We start from the raw sequence: 14,867 nt of genomic DNA on the forward strand, positions 1-14,867 counted from the left end.
ATTTTATTTATTTATTTGACAGAGATCACAAGTAGGCACAGAAGCAGGCAGAGAGAAAGGAGGACGCAGGCTCCCTGTGGAGCAGAGAGCCCGACGTGGGGCTCGATCCCAGAACCCTGGGATCATGACCCGAGCCGGAGGCAGAGGCTTTAACCCGCTGAGCCACCCAGGCGCCCCTTAAAAACAGAAATTCTTGATGTAAAATATTCTATTCCATAAAACATGTTTACTTATTACTCTTGGCTTTTGTGATAATTGCTAAAGTTTGACTAGGAAAAGAGAACTTCTCATTCAATGTCAAGACTATTACATTCCTATGGAATAACCATGGTTTTAGATTTACTAAATTGAACTGTAGGCAATCAACACTTATTTTTTTGTTAAGAACTGTCAAAACTTGGTCATTTCTTATGGCTCAGCACAAAGGAGATCTTGATGCAAGGACCCAGATCAGGAGTATGAGACATCCCAGGTGAAGGTGACCTTCTTTACTGTCTGCACCCATGATTAAGACTCTTCCATCCAATTTGATCTCTACTTGGATGTATATTGTAGTGTAAGCACTGACAGTTGGTTTTCCTTTTTTCAATGTAAGGGCCTGACTTTGTCTTTGATTGCTGGGGCCTCATTTCTAAAATGCCTATCTAGAACAAACACACTGCCAGCCACATAACCAGATAAAGAGCCAGGCAGCCCAATATCTTCCAGGCTCCCTTGCTTTTGAATTTCCATAAGTGATTATTTGGGCTACTTGCTTTTTCTGTTCCTGTGTTTTAAATTCCTGGTATCGTTTTAGGGCGCCTGGATGGCTCAGTTGGTTAAGCATGTCTACCTTTGCCTCCGGTCATGATCCCAGGAGATCCCAGGGCCCTGGGATCAAGCTCCACACGTGGCTCCTTGCTCAGCGCTGAATCGGCTTCTCCGTCTATCCCTCCCCTTCTCAAGCTTGCGAGTGCAAAAATAAATAAATAAAATCTTAAAAAAAATTCCTATTCTCATTTAAAATTCACCAATAATGAGTGAGCCTAAGAAATCCTAGGCCCCACCCTGGACCCTGATAAAAGCAGAACCTAAGGCCATCACTATCCCTTTCTAACACTCCTGCCTGCACCCAGACCTCACCATATGCCCTACGTGTACTTTGTGTGCTCCACAGTTTGCTAAGCAATAGAACTATGGGTTCAAAGTTTCTGGATAGTTATTGCTGAAGGGCATCTTGCATTCATAGTAAGAACCTCAAGGGCTAATCCAGCCACAACACTGGTTACCAATGGGTCAAGGCAACATACACATATAGATGTTGTCTTGTATATACATATATGCATATATATATATGCATATGATACACACATATATACACACAATTTGTGTGACTTTCTCTGCATAGAATATATATATATATATATATATATATATATATATATATATTTGTCCATCTTTAAATATTTTGATTTGATAAAATGTCTTATAATGATAAAAGTTTTAACATTTAAGTGTAACCAATCACACTTCCCCTATAATTAGTACTATCCATATTATTTGGACAATTGTAATTTCCTTGTCAGACAAAAAATAAAGGCATGAGATAAGGAAATATACTTTACAGAGAAATATCTATTTAAGAAATAAAAGCCATATACCTTTGTCCTGTTCCACTCATACATCAGGTTAAAATTCTACGCTGAGGCCCATAAGCATGCTTAACAAAAAATACACATCTAAAATTAAGACTAGTTTAATTAGTTTTGTTTTCTAAAATGAATTGCTTTACTTTGCTAACAAAATATTACTATATTCTGATGAGTTCATTAAGTACTCCTAGAATCCATGAGATTCTGAAGCGCACATCAAATTAATAAGGGAAATAGATAGTAATCCACGAAGTAATCAAAGATGGCTGAATTCTTTAGGTCTTATTTTCCAAGAAACCCATTACAAAAAGAATGTTTCTTCCGAAGAAAGTATGTTCCTTCTGACTTGACTAATCCGTCTCCAGTTCTTTTGTTTAGTAATTATGTTCCCCATTACAACTGATTAAAACCTGAAATCAAATGTTAAGCATTTTTATTATTAACACATAATCTATCAGGCCATGAGAAGAATGTATAGAAGAAAATATATACACACACACACATACACATATATCTGTATATATGCATATATATTTACAATTCTCAATAAAATGAGAGAGAATGAGATAATATTAGAGAATTTGTTGTGAATTAAGCAGCTTTACTTTAGATTTACACAAAAGCATTTTAATTAGTACTGAAACCATATGCATGTAAATACTACCTGTTACTGAAATTAGAATTATGGTACCTATTCGTAATCAGTGTGAAATCAAATTAAGTGACTCAGTAACACAGACAGAGACATTCAATACCTTTTGCATTACAATATGTTCACTGACGTTTTAAAGAAGAACAACAATCACTACATAAAAATTACTGAGCCAGATCATGTTAAGTTCTTTAAGGAACAGATGTGCAGTTTTTACGGTTCACTCAAGGGGAGCAAACACATTATTGTTTCTAGAGTGCATACACTAAAACAATTATAAAGATGTCAAAATTATGTTTCATTGCTTCATCCTTTTCCAATAGGTGTGGTGGAAATTTGTCATGTTTTCCATCACATAACGAGTTCTGAATACCCCTTATTTATGTTTAAGTAAATTCTCATATCATGACTTATGTCCCACCAAGGTACAAGTAAATAAGAAAAATGCTTTCCTAGTCTCTCTTACAGCCAGAATGATTCTCAATGGTTCCATCCTAATTTTAAATATCAGATTCACATCCAGAAAAGAGCAACGAAGGCAGCAAACACCATACGTTTTGCAAACCTGGAAAATAATGACCAAATCACCTGGATTTCAGGGTCAAAATTAAAAAAAAAAAAAAGTTTCTGCCATTCAGTGCCCACATCAACAGTGTCAGATGTGGTGACTCTATCTAGCCCTGCCAGTTGTGGTCTCTGAAGTAATGCTCCGAGCTTGTAATATATGACCATACAGTAATCTCTATGCTTAAGTTCACAACCCACCCAAAGGTCCAAGTAACTTTAAGTAAATTTCATTTATACCTTAATACTTCAATTGGTTAGTTTCTTTCTTTTTCCTTTTCCTTTTTCTTTTTTTCTTCTAAGAATCCTCACTATAGGGGCGCCTTAGTGGCTCAATGGGATAAGCCTCTGCCTTCGGCTCAGGTCACAGTCTCAGGGTCCCTGGATTGAGCCCCACATTGGACTCTCTGCTCAGCAGGGAGCCTGCTTCCTCCTCTCTCTCTGCCTGCCTCTCTGCCTACTTGTGCTCTCTCTGTCAAATAAATAAATAATCTTCAAAAAAAATAGTGAGCTAAAAAAAAATAGAATCCTCACTGTATCAGAAATTGATGACAAATGCAGTTATAGGCAATAGAACCTCAAGGAAATGAAAACTCATGTCTGGTTATTTGGCCTTATTGGATTACCAGGCAGAAAGGATCCAGCTGATGTTGAAAAATGAGAAGGCAATCTTTGCTAGATAGTAGCAAGAGTTATTTAAATTTTCAGCCGGGGTTACTGATATAATCTACCTATACTTAGTGTGTCTAGGTGAGATGCTGTTGGCATGAGGAATATAAGGGCTATAGGACAGGCTGATTGTGTCTAATCTTACTGTAGTCTTAGAGAAAAATAATGACTCTTGATTTCTCAACCTAGCGAATGATTAGATAAATAGGAGTTTTCTAGAGGTGTGCTGAAAGAATTTATCTCTAAGTCACTGCTGAACTAAAGTCACCAGGAATCAAATTCAAAGATTGCAGAATTGCAATGTCATTTGAGTCATCATCTTCACTAGCTCTTTTATCTGAAACTCAGGGAATTCTTGTTCAAGTGTGAGACCTTAAGGATTGAAATGGAGCAATAGGAGAGGAATAGATCATTTAGATTACGCTCTCCAAACCCTACTGAATTTCTTTTGCCAGCAATAGATACTCTTTTTTTCTTTCATGTCTATTTATCTTTTGCTTAAGTGCCTTACAATAATCTGTTTTATGCCGTGTTGGGTATAGATATTTTTTAGTGTAGATATTTTTTAACCCCCACCCTGACCTCACTTCATTGCTTCCAATTTTATACTCAAGTCTGTGTTTGGGAGTGGAAGAGGTTGGAGAAAGCTGGAGTAAAGTGTTCATAGCTTCAGAATAGTCTCAAGATTTTGTGAGAAGATATTACCAAAAATGTAAAGAAGGTATGTGGAGATGGATTCTGATGATTTTTAGTCCTTAAAAACATAGTATGAGAACTAATACACATCTACATACCAGAGATTCCAAATTCAGTGCACCAGTTAAGCGATGAACAAACTCCTTCTGCAAAAGGTCAGATAGCAAATATTTTTAACTTTACAGACCACATCATTTCTGTCATGACTGCTCAACTTGGCCATTGCATCAAGAAGGTAGGTATAGTTGATACATAAATGAATAGACACAACTGTACTCCAATTTTTTTTTTAAATGGTAGTATGTTGGGTTTTACCTGTAAGCTGTAGTTTGCTGACCCTTGTGCTAACTCACAAATTACTAATAACTATGAATGTTCATGTGGTTCATATTCATAGTTATGAATATGAACATTCATAGTTATTAGAAACTAAATGAACTAGAAATGACAAAAGCAGAAATTAAAAAAAAAAAAACTTAGGAAGAACTTGATCACAGATCCCCCAAAACTAAGTTTCTGCCAAGGTCCTACTGTGCGCTGAGTGTGTAATTGAGAAGGGGACATCATGTATGGTGACATAAAACTTGGACTTGGAATAATACTTGGATCATCGTGGTCTCTCACCCACACCTCAGATTTAAATTATTATACTGTCCTAAAGCTTCTTGAATGAACATAAGGCTATTATTCTTAGGAAGAACCCTGTGGAACATTAGAGATACATGCTATGAATCTTCCTCACAGCCTCCCTCAGAGAAATCTATGCCAAATTGTCAGAATATTTACTCCAGGAGTCAGGGAACTATTTAGAAAGATCATTCATTATTAAAAACCCTTTTTAGTTAACACCAGTATAAGGGGACCAAAGCATGTCACTGTCAGTCAGTCAGCATAAAAGTTGTCTAGGCATTTAAGCTTTGGTTGAGTCCAACTCAAGGTGCCTCCACCTGCACCATAAACATTGTCTGTAGTTATCTGTCCAGTACCTGAATGTAGAGCTAGAATTATGTGCTCAGCAACTGACAGAAGCCTCATATTTTATCCCCAATTCCTGGTTAGGATTCGTCAAGTGGAAGCCCTGGGATCTCTCTCTTTCTATCAAAATAGTAAATCAAAATGCCTCTGCTTTTCTCAGAAAATTGTAGAGATGAGTGCCACCAAAGATGTGAAAAATGCATGTCATTTGCTATTATTTTTTCTTTTGTCTTTGCAAAAAACAGAAAGATTGAGAGAATTTCAGTGGATTTGCATAAACACATTTAGTTGCACCTACAAATATGTTTGGGCATGTATGTGTTTGTGTATGTTTAACTTGAACAAATATACGTGGCAATGGATATACAGCTATTGATCTAGACATTTGGTTTTGTTCAACGTTCAAATAAAATATGAAAACTTATTTGATTTCATATGGCAAGGACTTTGAGACTTTTTGAAACCTAATCACAGAAACATAGAGATTCTAAAACACTGGGCCAATTTTGTCTATAAGAACGTAAATGGTTTTTACATATAGATACCAAAGCACTGTGCTAATTTTGCTGTGTTCTGTTTTGTTTTCATTTGATGCAATACTGTCATGACCTATTACTGTGATGGCATCTTGCTATAAGAAAATGAACGTGAGACGTAGCAGACACATTATATTCTGGAAAAGTTTATGTATGACAGAAAATAACAAATGCATTACTCTGTTAACTTTGTTGTTGTCCAAGCACTGGGATTTTTAGGGTGTTGTCTTCCCATGAAAGGTAACCAATTGCTTCTTATAGTCCTATCTCTAACAGAATAAGAACAATGCTCCTGCCATTGACTATAAAATGGATGAACTTAGAAGACATTATGCTAAGTGAATTATGACAGACACAGAAAAATGAGTAGTTCGTGATAATCACCTGTATCAGGAATCTAATATAGGCAAACTTGCAGAAGCAGGGAGTAGAATGCTGGTTACCAGAGGATAGGGCAATAAACAATCAGGTAAGTGTTGGTCAAAGAGTACATAGTTTCACTTATGTAAGATAACTAAGTACTAGATATCTACATATACAGCATGCTGTGTATAGTTATATTACTGTATTGTACACATAAATGTTTTTTGAAGGTAGATCTTACATTAAATGTTGTTTAAAAAAAAGATAAAACTTCTAGAGGTGATGGATAAGTTTAGGACAGTATGTATGGTGACATTTTCATGGGTGTATACTTATCTTGAAGCCCAACAAGATGTGCACTTTACATATTCAAAGCACTTTTCTATGTCAATCATACCTTAGTAAAATAAAATAAAATAATAAAATAAAATAAAGTTTTAAAGTACATTCCTTGATGGACTTCTTTCAATATTGGAAATGATACAAATCACATAAGGATGTGCTGCTGTGATTCATTTCCTGAGTCACTCAAATGTTTGTCACGTTTCATTGGACTGCAAATCAGACAAAGTCAATCAAATAAACTCAAAAAGTACACCATGCAAGCAACTCTGTGACCTGGCTCCAGAGACCCAGTAAGTCCAAGATAACTCAACATTTCCATTGCAAATCATGCATGTTAATTGCCTTCATGGAGCTTATATATTTTTAATGTTTTATTAACATATAACGTATTATTAGTCCCAGTGGTACAGGTCTGTGAATCTCCAGGTTTACACACTCCACAGCACTCTCCAATGTCCATAACCCAACCACCCTCTCCCTAATCCCCTCCCCCTGGCAACTCTCAGTTTGTTTTGAGAGATTAAGAGTCTCTTATGGTTTGTCTCCTGGAGTTTATATTCTAATGGCCAGACAAAAATCACAATTTTTTTTCAATATAACATAGAATCTACATTTTTTCCTGTGTATTTGTCTTCCTTTGTAGACTAGAATGTATGTTTCAATAAGGTAGAGTTTTATATTTTGATATATAGCTTATTTGTTCATTGCTTTATCTCCAGAGCTTAAGATACTGCTTGGTGTACAGTAGTAACTCATAACTCAGTTATCCAAATCATGGTATTATAAATGCTTTGAAGAAAATTAAAGCAGGTCAAGACTTAAGGGGAAGGAGGATGACAGGTTCTAAAACACTGGCATAATTTAATCTTTAGGGAATCTTTTGTCAAAAGTTAGTCTTTAACAGGACCCTGGATAAAGTAAGGAAATGAGTCATGGAAAATTGGGGAGAAATTATTCTTGAAAGAAACACTTGAAAAGTTCTTAAAGTAAGTGAGCTTTGTGTAGGAAGCAGGAGATAACAGATTTTACTTTAAAAAATGTGAGCAGAAGCTAGAGCCTACAGAATGCTGTGAGCACGGTGAAGGATATGGATTGCTACTAATAGAGAAGACACTAGATTTTTAAATGAGAAAGTTACCTAGTCAGATTTATATTTCAAAAGATTTCTCTGACTTCTGCATAGCAAGTAGAGTTGTAGGTACATGTTGGTAGCAGTGGAGGACCAATTAGGCTAAGATTGCTGTAACAAAGTGAAGAGTTGATGATGGCTTGGGTTAGACTGGTAGCCATGGTGGGCCAGGGTGGTGGTGGGTGTCAGTGGTAATAGCATTAAACAGAGTAGTTGTGGATGTGTTTGTGGTGGTAGTGGCTGTGGTGGTTGTGGTGATGGGTGAGTGGTAACAGGGGTAGTAATGGGATAATGGTGGTTGTCTGTACTTTCTTCTTGTGAAATGGGGTTATTTCACAGAGGGTGGCATACGAATTCAATTAGCTGAAACAATAAAAGAATCAGAACTATGCTGAGCAAAGTGAGCATCCAGTAAATGCTGACTGAATATATTATCTTGTTTCCTTAGCCATCAACCTAACTTACTGTTCCTCTTTCTAACTCTGTGTGGCATGCTGACTCACACCAAGTAAAAAATCTCTTTTCCAGGAACAGTGGCTCATACATCTTCCATTGATCATGTTTTATCTTCTTTTCTGAATGTCACACTTTAAATGAGTAATTCACCTTGCTGAGACATTCCAGTTCCTCATCTTCAACTATCTGATTAATATATGTCTTGAGGCATGTTAAAAATTTCTTAATACTTTTGAAGCTTTCTCCATCCTTCAAAAAAAAGAAAGATGTTTTGTAAATAAACACTGACCCAACAGACTTTTTCAATCATTTAATACTTGATCATTCATTAAATTATGAAAATAAACCAAAATATATTAAAATACATCAATCAATGCATGCTCAATATAATATATTCACATTGGTAAATCTTACAATTTTGTGATAATAAAAAGTATGTATAGTTTTATCCTTTCAAGTAATAACTAAAGAGTCAAAAGAATATTGCCATTCTACCATCAATAGTGTTACAAACAAATCTTACAGATGTTTCATTTTTCTCCCCTTAGGGATTTCCAAGATGCTTACAATATTTAAGGCACGAGGATTTTTTTTTTTAACTCGTTATAGTTTTTTGGTTGGGACAAAACTATAAAAGGGAAAACAGACAAGAGGTCCTAAGCACCTTTGTAGAATTTGAAGATTTCCATAATTTTAGTCTAGGAAAATAATTACATTCATCATTGTTACATGTGTAATGCATCTTTATTATGATGTATAGGACTTTACTATGTGTGTGTTGTTCTATCAAGGGCAAATGTGTTAATGTCAATTTCTCCTCATTGAAAGAATATCATCAGATTCCTTCATTTTGACAGGTAGAACATTCCGGAATAAATAGATGAAGTAGACATATATGTCAAGCTCATCTCAAGTAAATTTTTAAAGTTGAAGGAATTAATCAATAATGAGGTAATTGAATTTTAGATGAGTTGTGGGCTGATATGGATTTTGTCATGTTAATATCATCATGCATAACTGGAAACATCTGCCATCTGTGTTGTAATGTGGAGCTTCATATATCTATATAATAACACAGTAAGTCTTGTTACTCAAAAGATCTTATCTACAGTCAAGTGACTACCCTAAGACAATGAGTGATTGGTAAGCCTTAGTTAATCTTTGTAATATAATTTATGATTCTGTCTAATATCATTAGACATAATATCCCTAGGAATGTAAGATGGAAGGAATATAGCAATATTTCATTTTAACTTTTTGATACCTTTCCTGATTTGATATAAAAATTTTAAAGTATCATTCCACCTTTAAAAAATCTGTATGATTTCAAGAATATTATATATTCTACAGTAATGAAATAAGTTCTTATAGAAAGTCGGTGTATGTGAAAGACTTATAGCATCATTTCAAGGACAAGACTTAAGGTTATATAAATCTGAACTCAAACCCTGCTTTAGTAAACTACCAAACTTTTGACCTTGGATAAATTATATAATCTCAGACTCGGTGTCCTCAATTCAAAGAGGTGTTCTAAGGTTGTACTGAGAAAACATGGATAATGTGCCCACTTTAGGAAACATGTAGTAAATAATTCAATAAACTTTAGGCATTATCATTAATTAAATGCCAGAAACTAAAGATTGACTTCATAAGTGAGGAAAATATGTGTTTTCTCCATAAAAAATGAGAATATTCTTGTTTAAAAGTCATAGCTATTTTATTATGAGGTATTATAATCTAAATATCAACTCCTTAGAAATGTCTAATCAGTGTTTATTTCAAACAGAAATATAAAAAAGTGGAAAAAATACTGCAATGCTTAATTACATATATTTAATAAACATGAAATTGTTCTATCACTCTTGAGAGGATCATATTATATTAAGCCCTTCAAGTTATTTCGTGGTAGGATAATCCAGTTGCTCAAACCTCTAACCCTCAACCTTTGTGACAGTAGTTGCCTGTACAGTGCATTGATAATTGTTATTCTGGTTTGAGGTAATTCTCTTTAAAGCTTCTTTCTTTTACAATTTTAACTTAGTTGGAGGTAAAAACATTCTTCATGATTTGTATTTCTTTAACACTTACTCATTATAGACTTTACATTAATGGCTAGTAAACAATACAATGTATTTTCTTTTTCTCATTCCATTAAAATGGAAAAAGTAAATTGGGAAGATGGTTTCAGATGTCTTGATAATTAAAAATCTCTGTTTTCTCAAACTATCTTAATTATTTCATTCAATTCTGAGCCCCAAACACCTGTGATGGTGTAAATTACATCCATTTTAATCAAATAATTTAGAAAAGGGACTGGATCTTGATTCAGTTACTGAGTTTGACATTAAAAAAAAAAAAAAAAAGTTTTGAAAGCTTTAGAACCCTCAGTCTGGAGAAACGAAGTTCACCCGTGTTCTGGCACCACCTGAGCTGTGGAAATGCGATCACTTGAGTCACACGGAATTCAGTCACTCAGTCAATGAATGGGTGGAATCCAGAGCATAAACAAGTTACACTAAAATATCAACCCTTTAGAACTGAAAATAGTCTACAGCAGACTCCCTTAGGAAAAGCAGAGTCCCAGAATGCCAGTATTAGCAATTTTTATGTTCGCTTGAACAAATGTCCTAATCACTCTGCTCTTTTTTTGTTAAATATAAAAGTAAATTATAGTCAGTTTTTGTTCTCAAATTCAAATAAAAATTTTATGTATTTACTATAATTTAATTTTATTTCTTAATTTTATTACTATTTCACAAATATATAGATGGAGTTTATGATTTTGTCATAAACACATTGGTGGTGAGTAGAGGAACTAGTAAACATATTTTCTTAATTCTACTTACTCAGTACTTATAGATACATATATTTGTGTTTTTTTTAATATTTTATGTATTTATTTCATGAGAGAGAGACACTGGAGAGAGGGAACACCATCAGGGGAATGGGGAGAGGGAGAAGCAGGCTTCCCACCAACTAGGGTGCCCAGTGTGGGACTAAGCTATCCAAGGGCCCCTGAATATTTGACTATTATAGTATGTAAGCTTTAATCCTAGAGGGGATTCATTTTTTAACTGTAATATTAGTTCAGAAATTGTTCCATTATTATGAAAATACTAATAATGATGGTGATGAGAGTGAAGTGAAGGAGAGAGAGAGGAGGAGGATAAAGGAATGCTTTGTTCCGGCTATTCAGTTATCCAAGCTTGTGAACAACAAGATAATTATCCCCCAGTAGAAAAATAAAAACACTTGTGTTTTTGTCATGATTATCAATAGAAAAACATATTCATTAAGAAATGTAAAATAAAATAGTAATCCATAATAAGAACTATCTACATTCTAGATCTTTGTGTCCAACTAAATACAAACAAATTATGAAACAAAGATTGAAGGAAGAACAGAGAATTTATTTTTTTAAAAAGATTTTATTTATTTATTTGAGAGAGAGAGAGTGTTAGAGAGAGACAGCACCAGGAAGCAGGGGAGAGGGGAAAAGGGAGGCGAGAAGCAGACTCCCCACTGAGCAGGGAGCCCAATGTGGGACCGGATCCCAGGACCCTTGGATCATGACCTGAACCACAAGCAGATGCTTAACTGACTGAGCTACCCAGGTGCCCAAGAGCAGATGATTTAAAAAAACAGCTCATTAAGACATGTAAGTTTCTGTAAGAACAATGTATATGAATAACTTTTCCTTTATGTTTTATTTTGTTTTTGTTTTTATGTTTTCTAGAATAGTATTTAAACTAAATTAAATTAAATTAAATTAAATGTGAAAAACAAAATGGGAAGTCCAGCCATATCATTTTAATGAGGTGACTATCATGTTAACAGAGAATTTTTTCTTATATATATTAAGGAAATAATCCCAGAATTGGTCAAAACATGGCCCTGGAAATTATTTTGAAATACTTTATTTGAATAATATTTTTTTTAATATTTATTTATTTATTTATTTGAGAGAGAGACAGAGAGAGTGAGCAAAAGGAGAGGGAGACAAGCAGACTCTATGATCAGTGTGGAGCCTGACCGGAGTTCATCCTGGGATCCTGAGACCATGACCTTAACTGAAATCAAGAGTTGGATGCTCAGCCAACTGAGCCATGCAGGCACCCCTTGAATGATATTTTTAAAATTATTACATATATGTTATTTTAAGCAGTCCTGTATTTTGTTTCTTGGATGTTAGACAGCTAATACTGACAAGCGCTATCTGTAAAAATGTTATTTAGAGTTTCTCACATTATTATGAGATTAATCACTCCTCTATATTGTGGAATACCAGGGATGGCAGTTAAAAATTATATATATATATATATATATATGTCTGTTAATTTATCAACATAGATAATTTTTTTCTCTTTATACAGTATTTTAACATGATTCAACAACAAATATTTTATTGCTAAAAATCAAATCACTTATAATTTCAGTAACATAAATCTGAATCTAAATATAATTAATTTGACTTTCCAGAGATACGCCAAAGCAAAAAGTTTCTTCCTATTAATTTATCAGAGTAGTGTTTAAACATGGAAAGGGATTAATTGAACAAGCTAAATGATTTGAATTAATTTTTTGACACTGTTTACCAAAAGTCTGACATCAAGATAAAAAAGAAAAAGAAATACCTTTTACTTAAGTCTATTAGTGGCGTATTTTAATGCTATATAAATCCATAAAAATAAACCTTGAATCAAAGGGACATTTAGTAATCAAACACATTTCAGAAGTTATAAAATAATGTAAGTAGGAAAAAAATAGAAAAAGTCTGCATGTCCAAATAAATCGTTCTATAATTCTATAATTGAATGTAATATAATTAAGTGATCTTTAAATATAATCAACATATAAGAATGATTAGAAAGAAAATAAAAGCATGATGCCAATTTACACTTTTCTAATTTTGTTTAAAAAGTGTGTGTGCATGTGTATGTGTGTATAAGCAAGGTAGATATAAATACATACGTATTCTATGTAAAATACATTGCCTTTTATACATATCTATGCACACATACATACATGCAATTACATATATAGGATATGTACAATACAGTCACATTGTACATACACCATATAGAGTTATGGGGACAGGGAGAGAGAGAACATATACTTTGAAATATTGACTATTATTACATTTAATTTGTGCATCTAGAAGAAAATAATTTTGACATAATGTTACATTATCAATAAGGTGCAGAGAAAATAAAATAAAAAAAGGTTCCCTGGCTAGAGCAAACAATTATTGTTTATGGTGTCAATGTCAATTGTAGTCTTATATAATTCAAATATTTGATCTGTTTTATTCATTCATTATTCATGTATTTATTCAGCATTAAACTCAATTTGACGATTTGTTATAGCTATAGTTTGATAGTACATGATGAACAAGAAGAGAAACGTGCATAAGAAATACAACAACGGGGACACCTGGGTGGCTCAGTGGGTTAAAGCCTCTGCCTTCGGCTTGGGTCATGATCCCAGGGTACTAGGATCAAGCCCCACAGCAGGCTCTCTGCTCAGCAGGCAGCCTGCTTCCTCCGCTCTCTCTGCTTGCCTCTCTGCTTACTTGTGATTTCTCTCTGAAGAGTAAATAAAATCTTTAAAAAAAAAAAAAATGCAGCAATGTTCTTCAAATATATGAGTTAAAGGGTGCAATATGGGGGTGCTGTGTAGTTCAGTCAGTTAAGTGTCTTTCTTGATTTTGACTTAGTTTATGATCTCAGGGTTAGGAGATCAGCCCTCACATTGGGCTCTGTGCTGGTCAGGGGGTCTGCTTGAGACTCTGTCTCCCTGTCCCTCTACCCTCACTGCCCCCCACCACTTGCTCTCTCTTTCTCTGTCTCAAACAAAAACAAAACATGTACAAAATGGTGGCAAGTATAAATTTACATGTATATATTTTCTTTCCTGGAGATGTAATATGCAGAAAGTAAATAAATAAATAAACAAATAAGTGGTTTTCTTGAAAGAACTTTTCAATAAACACTTCATAGAAATTGGTGGTGTAGTGAAAATGGCATTTATCAAAATCTTTCTGTACAAGGCATAATCTCTCAGAGCTTCTTTTATATTTAACTTGCTTTCTTTTTGAAATTTAATCTTTGAATTAACATGCAGTGAAGTCAGGTTTTTGTTTCTGTATTTATAATTTTGGTATGTTTTCTGATACTATATTTTTGTAATTTTTAGGAATGTCTTATAAATGAAATTAGGCAGCATATAACCTTGATAAGTAACACTGGCTTTTTCACTCAATAAAAGGATTTTGTGATTCATTCAAGTTGCTGCCTGTATTTGAGTCAATTATTTCTTTTGCTCAGTATCTTTCTGTTGTGCAAATATGCCATATTTTTTTATAATTAATTTATTCGACACCAATAAATTCACTACAGAACATTTGGTTATTTTCATTGTTTGGCCGTTATGAATAAAACTGCTACCAATATTCGTGCACACATTTTAGTGTGAACATGAGTTTTAATTTCTCTAGGGAGAATGTCTAGGGTGAGATTGCTGGTTATAAAGTAATGTATGTTTAACTTTACAAGGAATTGCCAAAATGTTTTTTCGAAGTGGCTACACAATTTTGCATTCCTGCTGGAAATATAAGATAGTTTCAGTTGTTCCACATATTTGTCAAGATTTGGTATTGTCAGTTTCTTTTTTCTTTTTTTTTAAGATTTTATTTATTTATTTGACAGAGAGAGATCACAAGTAGGCAGAGAAGCAGGCAGAGAGAGAGAGAGAGAGAGAGGAAGCAGGCTCCCCACTGAGCAGAGAGCCCACCGCGGGGGCTCGATCCCAGGATCCTGACATCATGACCTGAGCTGAAGGCAGAGGCTTAA

The sequence above is a fragment of the Mustela nivalis genome, assembly GCF_964662115.1.
Source record: "Mustela nivalis genome assembly, chromosome: 3".
NCBI classification, from domain to species: domain Eukaryota; kingdom Metazoa; phylum Chordata; class Mammalia; order Carnivora; family Mustelidae; genus Mustela; species Mustela nivalis.